The following is an 11,575-nucleotide window of genomic DNA, read 5'->3' on the forward strand; positions in this document are numbered from 1 at the left end:
GTTTTTCAATTGACAATGATTCGAAAGACTGTGGTCAGTGCAGAGTGGAAGGGAATGGAGCTTAACTGGAGAAACAGGAAATTAAGAGAGGGTAGGATTCGAGAATTTACATAAAATAATGTTATAGCATAAAGAAAACATTTGTAGTAAAGACTAATTCCATGACAAGAAAAAAAATCTATGTCATAAGAAGGATTTATTGAAAATAAGGCCAGCTTTAAAGCACCACTACAGTGTTTTTGCTGGAGTGGTGCTTCTAATGTAAAGTCCCTGATCCTAATCATATACTTACAAGCCGCCATCTTCACCTTTTGCCAGTGCCATTCCAGTCCTGTGGTGCCATCTTGTGACCACTACTTCTGACTTGTCAGAAGTCAGAAGCAACGATCACAAGCTCTCAATGCAAGTCTATGACAGCCAAAACAAGACTTGCATTGAAAAGTGACCTCCGGCTCACTCCAGTAAACACTGGAGAGGTGGGTTAGTATAAGAATAAGGGCAGGGTCCTTAGATTAGAAACACCACTGCAATAAACAAGTTGGATTGGTGCATTATGGCAAATACTTTCTGTTGTGAATCTGTAAAGTGAAATACCGTGCATTAAAAATATGAAGAATTTGTACATTAAGTTAGATATATCTTGGAAATGTATGTATTTTATTTAGACTTAATTAGGATTGATAAATGACTAGCAATTTTTAAAGGGGTTGTCCACTAATCAGACAACCTTTTGTCACGACACGCCGCTACTCCCCTCAGGCTCTGTGCCTTTTCATGAGGCGGCACTCTCCATTGTGATCCTCCAGGTACATACACTCATGCTGCTTATCTGGCTTTTCATTAGTATTCATTATGTGTGGTGTCCCTGTTAACCCTTTCCCCTCGGCTTTGGCTTTTTGCAGCATACTGCAGCTCTTGGATTTTCTGTTCTTGCTAACGCTCATCCAGGCTTTCTGGCTTCCTCATCCAGGTAGTATGTTGCTCCCACTTACTCCATTACTCTACCTCTCTTCTGTGTGTAGCTCCAGACGTTCATTTTCCGTTAGGCTTCATTTACATCATTCTCCTTTTCCACTTTTCCCTTTCAGGACCCATGTTACCTACGTTTTTTGTTCTCTCTTCCTCATTCATTTTCCTTTTTTTTTCCCTGTTTTCTGGGATGCCCAGTTACAGTTATGTGCTCAGACTCACGTATCCCTTATTCTTCTAGGTCCTCACGTTAGACCATCCACTATGCTATTCCATATAGCTTCACTGGAGGCGTATTCTGTATCTCATGTCTGCGTTTCTAGTATCTGTAGAGTGCATTTCTGCTATGTATCCTTTTGTTTACTCTCCTCACTGAGCTAGACCCTCTCGGCCTGAGGTCGCACTATTACCAGCGTCCTTCCATCTCCAGCACTATTGTTACTTCCCTTATCCAGCATCTCAGCACGGACTATATCTCCACCTCGCACGGAGCACCTATTGTTCTGGATAGACTCATCTCTCTGGCACATGTCTCCCTGAACCAGATGGAGCATCACGTAGATTTTCGTTTTTTCACCATTAGATCTCTTTTTCGTTTTTTGCATTATATGACGTATATTTCCGCATCATGTGACACTGTATTCATTTATATGTTTCATAGTCAATGTCAAAGAAACGCTCTGACGAAGGTCCGGTGTGGACCGAAAACGTTTAGCACTTTTGTTTGTCTGGATGCATCAATAAACTAAGAAGCTTTTCTTCTCAAATTGAGTGCCAAGTTTTATTCATCTGTTATCTACGGGGTGGACACCCTACTTGAGCACCGCCAATCCTCATATTTACTGAGTGCCGTGTTCTCTAATCGTACAGCTGTCGAGTGACCCAGGACCAGAGGCTCTTTCCCTGTCCCTGACTCTAGGGGGCTCCCTAGCTCGCCCTATTCCCTGGGATACTTCTGAAGGTGAAGATGCTCGGGCTGACACCCTTGCCTTATCTCTTGATTTAGCCCTCTGTCCTTTTCCCCCAATCACCGTGCACTACAGTACACCAACCCGTCAAACATGGCAACACAAAAGAAGATTAACAGAAAACACCAGGCATACATATTCACTCACATATAACAGAGGAATGCACCTGGGAGTGGAGGAATAAACAAAAGTAGAGGAAGGAAGGGAATTATCACACTTACAAACCACGAAACAGTCACAGACAACTCCTTCCTTCTCATATGAACTCCTCTCCGCTTAAGCCATGCAGCAAATTCTAGCTCTGACAAGGATTTGAATCAGGAGCCAGATTATAAAGGGAATGGAAGTGGCTAACTGAGCTCAGCTGAGAGCTCAGGGTTTTCCAACATGGCCGATTAACCCCTGTTTTTCCAAAAGTAATAAACACCATTAAAGTGAAGGAGAAGTACTTCCTTCCAGCGCAGGAGTAGGAGCAATGAGACACCGCTTTCTTCTGGCTCCTTTCTGTTGTGGAAACCCCGATATACCCTTTCTCAATTGCTGTATTAACCCATATAAAATAAGAATAGCCTGCACTCACCTCCGGTGCAGATGGCGTTCCAGGCTTGTCTGCTCTCCTGCAGGGTTATGTGATGCAGTTATACCATATGAACCCGAGGCTGATCATGCAATCATGAGGTTAACCACGTCACGCAAGCCCTAGGAGTCCTGGCACCAATGTCGATGGAATGGCGCCAGCACTAGAGGTGAGTATAGGTTGTTGTTATTTTACTCGGGTAACTGTTGTGAATTCCGCTCTTGGGCTCCCTCCGGTGGTTGTAAGTGCCACTTTCGTGAGTTCTGCTCTTGGGCTCCCTCTTGTGGTCTCAAGTGGTATGGCTGCTCCTTGGATTTAGCTGTCGCAGCTGCTTCCACTGATCGTCTTTTCTGCTCGGCTATTTATGCCTGGCTCTATCCTTCAGCCAGTGCCACTTGTAAATGGTTCCTGGTTGGATTCACTTCTCTATGGATTTCCCTGTTATCCTGACCAGTTCAGCAAAGCTAAGTTCTTGCTTGCTCTTTTCTGTCCACAGATTGTGGACTTGTCCGATCTGTGCTTTCTATGTTTGTTCAGCTTATCAGTATGAATTAATTCTGTCTTGCTGGAAGCTCTGGGAAGCAGATTTACCCTCCACACCTTTAGTCAGGTGTGGAGATTTTTTGTTAACTCTGCGTGGATTTTTGTAGTGTTTTATACTGACCGCACAGTATTCCATCCTGTCCTATCTATTTAGCTAGACTGGCCTCCTGTGCTCATCCTGGTTTCATTCTGTGTATGTCTTTTTCCTCTCCACTCACAGTCATTATTTGTGGGGGGCTAATCTATCCTTTGGGGATTTTCTCTGAGGCAAGATAGTTTTCCTGCATCTCTCTTTAGGGGTAGTCAGCTCTTAGGCTGTGTCGAGGTGCCTAGGGAGAGTTAGGAGCATCCCACGGCTACTTCTAGTGTTGTGTTGAGCTTAGGGACTGCGGTCAGTACAGATACCACTTCCTTCAGAGCTCGTTCCATGTTGCTCCTAAACCACCGCATCATAACAGGTAACTATCGAAAATGAGAAAGGGTTGTCGGAGTCATGTACTACTTTAAGTAATAGAGGGCTTAACTTCTATCTGGAAAAAAGTCTCCTTAAAAGCTTCAGGACACAGAAAACATGGCCAGTCCAATAAGTTCGACTTTAGGACGAAAATGGTATTTGGAGCATCGAAGAAAAATTACCATCTACAGATAGCTGGCTATGCTCGCATTGTTTGTGTTGCAAACTAGATAATAAAATAATTACTAGATATACTGAAAAGGTATGTACCATAATAAAGCATAATAATAAAACATTATGTCTCGGAAAGTACAAAACATTAATATTAACATCACAAAGAGCAATCCCTCTATTAAAAACAATGAGATCATTGTCAACAAAGGCAATATCAAAAGATAATGATGAGTAATTGCGTTTGTTTTCTGTCTTGTTTGGTATCATGTACCTTGGGCAGAAGGAATGGAAGAGAAAATGAAAAGAAAGTGGCTTTTTACATTTAATTGAACTAACAGCATGTAATGACAGTAATAAATAACTCTGCAGTGGCAGAGTGACTAAATAAATTGGCTTCAAACAGCAATGATTCATCTTGTGTCTTTCATTGCCATCAGCATCTTCAGCGCTATCCCATACTCAGGAGCGTGACAATTCAAAGCAATCTCATCTCCAAGCTGCCCCCTATTAATTTACTGCATTAAGTTGGAAATTAAATAAGCAAAAAGTGAATAAAAAGCTGAATGAAAAATGTCAGAAAAGACAATGACGAGCAGCCTTTACAGAGATATAAGGCAATGTGGAGAGATGATGAGAAATGAAAACAAAATGTGTATCTGATAAGTAAGTTATTACATTTCTTTTTTTTTTCTTTTACTGAAAAGACCACATCAGTGTCACAAATGTGTCACATATTCTGACACCATCACTAAACATCACTGATGTTCAACAGTATTTATCCTTTAACACCAACAGTGTCTAAGAAGTGTGAATAAGGTGACATGAAATGAATGTTCCAGAAACGATCAAGTAGTATATATATAGTATAAATATACTATAAATCATCACAAACTTTATTAAAAATGCATTAGATAAAAATATTTTAGAATAATTATAATTAATCCCCATAATGAAAAAGAGGTGAGAGAACCAGAAACCCTACATAGGCATTTGGCTAGACACATGTAGAAATAGTAACAAACTAAAAACGATTTAAAAAAAAAAAAAAAGGCCAAAACAAATGTAATATATCTTTGTATAAATATGCATACAGCATTACAGCTGTAAAAAAAATAAAATAAAAATGCTACCATATCAAAACAATGTATCATAAACAGACAATAATCACATATTTACTAGATAATCATGATAGCCAAGAGATTGTAATAGACACAAATTCTCTGACATAGCACCAGCCAAAGTAAGGGAACAAAATCTCCACTTCAAGCGTGTTTCGCACAATATGCTTTCTCAGAGGGTGAGTATCCTTATAGTGTAAGGGCACTCATTTTTAAAGAAGCCCTCACATCTACTGTATATATTTTATTTTAATGGCATTTAATGTAGTGTGAATGTTTTAATATACTCACTTACCATTGCTCTCTCCGATGTCCAGCGCCATTCTCCTTCACTTCTCAGTGGTAATACCACAATTGCGATTAGCCAGCTCACTCTATGCCTCTTTCTTACACTCCATAGGCTTACTTAGTAAAAGCCACTTCCAGGTAATGCAGAGTGCGGCATGAGCTGGAGAGTCCGCAAAGCGGTGATATCACTTACAAGAGAAAAACGGTGCTGCATATCTGAGAGAGCAGCGATAGGTGAGTACATTAGTACATTCAAACTACATTAAATGCATAATATATACACACATTTGCCCATGGATGGGATAGTACGTCATAGCGATCGGCCGCGCACACGATCGCGGCTGACAGCCCCTCTACCTTTGTATCGGAGACCCCACGGCACGACGTGGGGTCCTGATCACTGCCATGGAGACCCAATGTCATCATGATGACCTCCAGGTCTCCAGAGCTGAGAAACTTCCTGTCATGCACAGTGCATGTCAGGAAGTCTCTCAGGTTAGTGTACAGAAACTGCAGCACTGACAGCTACTATAGCAGAGGCGGGAACTCAACTCCTAACACTTAGTTCTCTTAGATTTGAGGAAAACAATTTCTCTTTTGGGAACCAGGTTCCTTGTACTCAATTATGATGGACATATGACAGATCCCAGTCTGAGAGGGTGCATCCAATGTGAGTACTAGAGGTTGTTGATGAAGTTATCTGCTCACCCACAGACTACTCGGAGCTAGCCACCAGTTGAATTATACTTTGGTGGATAGCAGTATCTTAATGGTGACATCCAGGCAGAGGGGATTCTTGTACCAAGCTGAGGGAATATTGGACTGGAGAGATTGAAGATTCTCTATTGCCCACAGAATTGCATCTATTGCAGATGTAGGTGTGCCAAGTACACCCTTTGCAGGATAGGGACATAGGTTAGGGGAATGGGAAACATGAAGTAGGAAAGATACTTAAGAGCCTTATATTTATCTGATGATGTTGTTGTGCAAGCCCAAGAATTTGAGTTCTTTCACTGGAATCAATTGAGAGTTTTCTTTGCTGATAGGGAAGACATGAATGGAAAACAGATCCATAGTTACTTTAAAATGTTGAATCTATTGTTGCTAGGACGAGGCTTCGACAGTTGTCCCTTGGAGTCTGAGAGCAGCTGAGTGGACTGCTGTCACTTTCATGAAGATCCTTGGAGCTAACAGAATACTGAATGGAAGACAATTAAATTTTAGATGGTGGATTTGAAGGTTCATTTGGATTGATTGGCCATCTAAGGAACATCCTGTGGGCTGGAATGATCAAAATTAGCAGATAGGCATCCTAAAGGTCAATGGTGGCAAGATTATCCTTCTTCAGAGTGATTGAGATAGCAGCGTGGATAGATTTGGAATTACTTTTTCTACAGAAAATTGTTCAGGTAGGTGAGATTTAAAGTAAGACACCACTTCCCTTCTGGTTTCGGTATGGGAAACTGCATTACGTACCCTTCCCCTTGGCGTGTTAGTGAAGTGGTTCTAATGCCCGACAAATTCTTGGACCATGCACAGAACGACTTGGTTCTTGTATAATTTAGGACATAGAATCTGGTGAAAAATCCTTTAATACCTGAGAACAACCTATTTTTATGATATATGTATCCAGGCATCTGAAGATGTGGAAGACCATATTAGAAAAAAAGGACAGTCCACATCTTAGAGGTGGAAGTAAACTTTTGATTTCATAAGTCAGTCCAGATTTATGACTGGAAAACTTGTTTTTAGAACTGTGAGGACTGGGTTTCGGCCTAAACTGCCTTCTGGCATTGAATCTTCTTCTAAACCTTAGAGATATCTTTGCTTATTTGCGAATTGGACAAAAAGATGTACCTTTCCCATCACTGTTGGATTTGAGAATGTCTTCTCGTTGAGTGTCAAAGAGAGAAGATGTTTGGAAGGGCAAGGTACAAAAATGATTTTTGGAAGGTACATCACCAGACCATTATTTGATCTAGAGTGATCTCCTAGTAGCATTGGAGAGATGTCAACTGGAATATCACAAAGGAAATCCATGGCAAATTTCAATAGAGGTCAATTCTGACAAATTTCTTCATTGAAAAATCCATCCTGGTGATCATAGGTAAATTAAATAAGCCAAATTTGTTAAGCTGTAACAACAGGGACAGAGGAAAGAGCATAGCATGGTAGCATAGTCATAAAAATTATTTTCATTCTGACTGGAATAAGGCTTTTTTTGGACAATCTAGCTACTGACCAATTAATTAGGTGGATTCTCCCATTCTGAGACCCTTTTAGCATACATCTTGTAGAGAGCTTTAAATACGGGGCTATACCGGGGGTTAGCTGGAAACTTCTTCCCTATTGGGAGACTTTTTTCTGTATTTATAATGGATTCTACTGTACACTTGACTGCTTTAAGTAGAGCAAAGTACCAATCATTAGACGGAAGAAATAAATATTCAGAGGAAAATAGTTCAGGATCTCCAGAAGAAGAATCATTATCTAACTGGTCAGAGGAAGCTGAGGAATAAATCACCAGTTGATGAGATTTTTTACTGCGTTTCTTAATGGACACATATTCTTAACAGTTGATCTTATTTGCTGAAACAATTCAGACAATTGTTTCTTCATTTTGGTGATGATTGAGTGTTCCTCAAACTGTAGCGAAGGAATAACATCAGTTGATAGACAAGTACAGCATGTATTACTTATATGATCATATAGGTGGGATTGATAACAAGTACCATAACTGCTATGTCTGGTCTTCTTCTGCTTTTGAGAACTAAGCATCTGGAAAAAAGGGAATATAAGTAGTATCTCAAACTAATGCTAATATAGTCTGCCAAAGACAAAATCCTTGCTCTCAAACAGAATACCTTTCAACACTGAGGGATCTGCTGCTGTCAAATGAACTCTGGAATGAGAACCCGCTCACCAAATAGGGAACTACGATTGGAATCCCGTGAAACCAGGTGGCGTTAGAAAGACTTCCGGTATGACGTTGTAAGTCTTGCTAGGCAATGTGGCAAGAAATGTGTGCACACATTCAGGAAGTACGGTGGTGTAGTATGGTGGAGTGCACCCTCTCCCCCCCCCCAAAGAAAATAGCAAGTGATTGTGTGAGCAGAAACACACAGGAATTCACCATACCCCACTGTATAAAACAATACGGAGACAACTACTGCCCCAACAGGATAATAGAAGTAATAAGAAGGGCGTCAGTATAAAAGTGCTCAAAACACATATGGCGACTCATAAAGCAAATAACAATATCAGGAGAACCAAGAGTCCAAACTGGCCAAAACGTCACATGAAAAATATATTTATTAGAAAAATCAATTACATAAATACAATAGACAACAATCAATAGTGTATGATAATAATGGCAACTGTATCCAAGTACATCCAAACATCCAGGTATACTAAACAGGACCAATAAGGTAAAAAGTCATATAGTCAAGATGTCTGTATCTATACTATCTGCACATGAGTAGATAGATGTGTGGCAATCAATCTAAATAACATACTCCCAGTGGCCGTATATCGATGGTCACCGCACATCCCACAAGCATAAGTGACATAATCTAAATGGATTAAAGCCATATGAATATATTACCCATGTGTGCAGAGTGGTCCTGAATGGGTCCTGGATGGCAAAGGGGTACTTTAATCCATTTAGATTATGTCACTTATGCTTGTGGGATGTGCGGTGACCATCGATATACGGCCACTGGGAGTATGTTAGATACAGACATCTTGACTATATGACTTTTTACCTTATTGGTCCTGTTTAGTATACCTGGATGTTTGGATGTACTTGGATACAGTTGCCATTATTATCATACACTATTGATTGTTGTCTATTGTATTTATGTAATTGATTTTTCTAATAAATATATTTTTCATGTGACGTTTTGGCCAGTTTGGACTCTTGGTTCTTCTGATATTGTTAGGATAATAGAAGTAGTTGCACATTCAAACCAGAGAGAGTACAGGGTTGATGGACAAGACAGTCAGTGTATTCTACTCATAACACACACATTATATGTGTGAAAAAGATCCACAAACTGAAAAACAAGTGCAAAACTTGTTTGCAGGGAGAGTACTGTTCATAATTGTGGAGATAAAAGAAATATGCATGTCAGATATCAAGTAGAAAAAATACATGGTTTCTCTCTTGCTCAGTTCTTTTATGCTATGTAATTGGCACTTTTTCACCTAATTGGTATGTTAATTAGGTGATTTCACTGCTTACTAACATACAGTTAGGTCCATATATTTTTGGACAGAGACAACATTTTTCTAATTTTGGTTATAGACATTGCCACAATGAATTTTAAATAAAACAATTCAGATGCAGTTGAAGTTCAGACTTTCAGCTTTCATTTGAGGGCATCCACATTAAAATTGGATGAAGGGTTTAGGAATTTCATCTCTTTAACATGTACCACCCTGTTTTTAAATGGACCAAAAGTAATTGGACAGATTCAATAATTTTAAATAAAATGTTCATTTTTAGTACTTGATTGAAAACCCTTTTTTGGCAATGACTGCCTGAAGTCTTGAACTCATGGACATCACCAGACGCTGTGTTTCCTCCTTTTTGATGCTCTGCCAGGCCTTCACTGCAGTGGTTTTCAGTTGCTGTTTGTTTGTGGGCATCTCTGTCTGAAGTTTAGTCTTTCACAAGTGAAATGCATGCTCAATTGGGTTGAGATCAGGTGACTGACTTGGCCATTCAATAATATTCCACTTCTTTGCTTTAATAAACTCCTGGGTTGCTTTGGCTTTATGTTTTGGGTCATTGTCCATCTGTAGTATGAAATGACGACCAATCAGGTTGGCTGCATTTGGTTGGATCTAAGCACACAGTATGGCTCTGAATACCTCAGAATTCATTTGGCTGCTTCTGTCCTGTGTCACATCACCAATAAACACTAGTGACCCAGTGCCACTGGCAGCCATGCATGCCCAAGCCATCACACTGCCTCCGCCGTGTTTTACAGATGATGTGGTATGCTTTGGATCATGAGCTGTACCACGACTTCGCCATACTTTTCTCTTTCCATCATTCTGGTAGAGGTTGAGCTTTGTTTCATCTGTCCAAAGAATGTTCTTCCAGAACTGTGCTGGCTTTTTTAGATGTTTTTTTTATCAAAGTCCAGTCTAGCCTTTTTCTTCTTGATGCTTATGAGTGGCTTGCACCGTGCAGTGAACCCTCTGTATTTATTTTCATGCAGTCTTCTCTTCATGGTAGATTTGGATATTGATACGCCTATCTCCTGGAGAGTGTTGTTCACTTGGTTGGCTGTTGTGAAGGGGTTTCTCTTAAACATGGAGATTATTCTGCGATTATCCACCACTGTTGTCTTCTGTGGGTGCCCAGGTCTTTTTGCATTGATGAGTTCACCAGTGCTTTCTTTCTTTCTCAGGATGTACCAAACTGTAGATTTTGCCACTCCTAATATTATAGCAATTTCTTGGATTGTTTTGTTCTGTTTTCTCAGCTTAGGGATGGCTTGTTTCTACCCGCATAGAGAGCTCCTTTGATTGCATGTTCACTTCACAGCAAAATCTTCCAAATGCAAGCAGCACACCTCAAATCAACTCCAGGCCTTTTATCTGCTTAATTGAGAATGACAGAATGAAGGGATTGCCCTCACCTGTCCATGAAATAGCATTGGAGTCAATTGTCCAATTACTTTTGGTCCTTTTAAAAACAGGGTGGCACATGTTAAGGAGCTGAAACTCCTAAACCCTTCATCCAATTTTAACGTGGATACCCTCAAATGAAAGCTGAAAGTCTGAACTTCAACTGCATCTGAGTTGTTTTGTTTAAAATTCATTGTGGTAATGTCTATAACCAAAATTAGAAAAATGTTGTCTCTGTCCAAATATATATGGACCTAACTGTACCTTCTATCCAAAGTAAGGGTCCAATATTAACCCATTATGTGCTCTGTATGACATCCAGGAAACACATGCTTATACTTCTATCTAGTTATTGCACTGAATACAGTATATAATATTGTCAAAGAAAAGGCAATAAGAGGCATTTCAGCTTTTTGTTTGTAATCATTTGGAGATCTTATAAAAAGTCTATTTTCTTTTGGCATCATTCCAACTTCATTGTCTGCCATATTTCAATTTAAATGATCAGTGCAACCATCTTCCATTTGAAAATAAGTAATTTACTAGACTTAAGAACATTGGGGTCACTTATGGGGGGTTTCTACTGTTTAGCCACATCAGGGTCTCTGCAAACGCAACGTGATGCCCACAGAGCATTCCATCAAAGTCTGCATTTCAAAACGTCACTACTTCACTTCCAAGCTCCGGCATGTGCCCAAACAGTGGTTTACCCCCACATATGGGGTATCAGCGTACTCGGGAGAAACTGGACAACAACTTTTGGGGTCAAATTTCTCCTGTTACTCTTGGGAAATCAAAAAATTGCAGGCTAAAAGATCATTTTTGAGAAAATAAATTTTTTTTT

The 11,575-nt window shown here is 39.9% G+C and overlaps 1 long non-coding RNA gene across 1 annotated transcript; it reads left to right on the plus strand.

The window, feature by feature from the left end:
• Positions 1-741: 741 nt before the first annotated feature.
• LOC138657883 (uncharacterized) lies at positions 742-1,736 on the plus strand. The gene is made up of 4 exons (XR_011317238.1): positions 742-806; positions 903-970; positions 1,211-1,317; positions 1,433-1,736. It is a non-coding gene; the product is annotated as an uncharacterized lncRNA (long non-coding RNA).
• The last annotated feature ends 9,839 nt before the right edge of the window (positions 1,737-11,575 follow it).

Source organism: Ranitomeya imitator, chromosome 1, assembly GCF_032444005.1.
Source record: "Ranitomeya imitator isolate aRanImi1 chromosome 1, aRanImi1.pri, whole genome shotgun sequence".
NCBI classification, from domain to species: domain Eukaryota; kingdom Metazoa; phylum Chordata; class Amphibia; order Anura; family Dendrobatidae; genus Ranitomeya; species Ranitomeya imitator.